Raw genomic sequence first — 2579 nt, forward strand, 5'->3', positions numbered from 1 at the left:
TTCACGGTATAATAGTCTGTCCCATAGCTATGCCTTCTTCTGACATGAACTGTAGGAGAAACGCTAGTGATGATGAAAAATAACAGCACCTGTCCCTATTACCTGATCAAGTGTCCACTCTATGCCAAGTTTGGCATATATCCTCTCACGTGGTCCTCATGACATCCCATTATTGCCCCCATTTTACAGATGAGAGCACTGACACTCAGAGGGATTACATCACTTGTCCAGACCACACAGCTGGGATGTTGCAGAGCTGGAGTCAATACTGAGTATTTCTGTGTCTTACAGTCCTTGCCCTTTGCAAATCATGAAAATTAAATTAAGATAATGGACATGACAGACTTTGTACCAATATGACACAGTCTTATTAAAATAACTTTTCCAAAATAATTCCATGTTTCCTGGCCTCCATCTGCCAAGGCAAGTTAGTATTCCCTGTCAAGTCTCCTCTAAGAAGTCCTCAGAATCTCTAGGGGTGTCTTATCTGCATTCCAGAACTAGTCCTGCCAGTTGCAATGCAACCTTACCATTGCTAACCCTAATTGAGTAGGCACTTACAGTGTTCCTAGCACCTGGACTAGCCCTTAACACGCACGATTTCATACACATGTCCACACACCCCTAAACAAACAAATGAACAAGCATATATATATTTAAGCACGTGTGTGTGTGTGTGTGTGTGTGCTGTGATCAGTTGCTCAATCGTGTCCGACTCTTTGCAACCCTATAGACTGTAGCCTGCCAGGCTCCTCTGTCCATGGGATTCTCCAGGCAAGAATACTGGAGTGGATTGCCATGCCATCCCCTTCTCCAGGGGATCTTCCTGACCCAGGGATTGAACCCGCGTCTCTTGGGCCTCCTGCATTGGCAGGTGGATTCTTGACCGCTAGCACCACCTGACACGTAAAATATTGCTGCTACTTCACACAGAGAGGTGCTGGGTAGTAGCTGTTGGTAGCATCCAGAGCTCAGGGTTGGCGGAGAAAGCTGTAGTGTCTGTGTCCTGCAACTCCAACCCTGGCATCTCTCCTTGGGGGAATTAGAGTTGTTCCGAACAGTACACGGTCCCCAGTGCCTGGTGCTCAGGCTCTCATGTAGATTCTCTGAGCCACCCGACATCCTTTAATAAATTTCTTTTCTGCTCAAACGGAGGAGAGTTTTGAGTTGTTTTTTTTTTTAAATTAATTTTAATTTTAATTGGAGGCTAATTACTTTACAATATTGTGGTGATTTTTGCCATACATTGACATGAATCAGCCAGGGGTGCACATGTGTGTCCCCCCCCCCACCGTCCTGAACCCCCCTCCCACCTCCCTCCCTGCTCCATCCCTCTGGGTTGTCCCAGAGCACTGGCTTTGAGTGCCCTGCTTCATGCATCGAACTTGGATATGTAAAACAGATATATTTTACATACGGTAATATACATGCTTCAATGCTATTCTCTCAAATCATCCCACCCTCGCCTTCTCCCACAGAGTCCAAAAGTCTGTTCTTTACATCTGTGTTTTCTTTTCGCTGTCTTGCATATAGGGTTGTCCTTACCATCTTTCTAAATTCTGTATGTATGCGTTAATACACTGTATCTTTGTTTTGTTTTGCGACTAAGGATCTTGACTGATACACCCTTCAGCAACCCTATCAGGTGTCTGTGCCCCTTGTATTATTTTAAAATTATCTTTGCGTTGTTTAACTAGTTTTTAATTTTTTGAAATTTTACTTCTTTTATTTATTTATTTATTGGCTATGCTGGGTCTTCGTTGCTTTGAGGGCTTTTCTCTAGCTGTGATCCACGGGTTTCTCATTGCAGTGGCTTCGTTTATTGCGCAGCACGGGTGCTAGGGTGCACAGGCTTCAGTAGCTGCAGCACGTGGGCTCGGTAGTTGTGGCTCCCCGGCTCTAGAGCACAGGCTCAATCATTGTGGTGCAGGGGCTTAGGTGCCCCACGGCATATAGGATCTTCCCAGATCAGGGATCAAGCCCTCGTCTCCTGCAATGGCAGGCAGATTCTTTACTGCTGAGCCACCAGGGAAGCCCTAATTTATTTTTTAAAGTAATGATTTAGGCACTTGTGAATCTACCATCCCATAACAAACTGCAGAGCCTAGACAATAATCTGCATCTAACCCTATACCCTCCCCCCCACCCAACTCTTTTCCTGACCAGGGTAACCATCCTCTTGAATGCTGTGTTCTTCATTCCCTCTGTCTATATTTTTACAAATATTTTTCTTTATTTATTTGGCTGCACTGGGTCTTCGCTGCAGGACGTGGGATCTTCTGTCTTTGTTCTGGCACATGACATCTCAAGTTGCGTGTGAGCTCTTAGTTGCCCCACATGGGGCATGAGGGAGGCTCCCCTCCCAGCTGATTCTTGCTGCTCCAGAGTAGCCAGTATTCTTATCTCTGTCACCTTATGTTTGTTTTACCTGTTATTAAACATTAAAAAGTACATTTTTTATGATGTGTATTCTTTTTGTCTGACTTCTTTCGCTCATTGTTGTTTAGTCACTAAGCTGTGTCTGACTCTTTTGAGACCCATGGACTGTAGCCCGCCAGGCTCCTCTGTCCATGGAATTC

Source organism: Dama dama, chromosome 23 (assembly GCF_033118175.1).
Source record: "Dama dama isolate Ldn47 chromosome 23, ASM3311817v1, whole genome shotgun sequence".
Taxonomy (NCBI): Eukaryota; Metazoa; Chordata; class Mammalia; order Artiodactyla; family Cervidae; genus Dama; species Dama dama.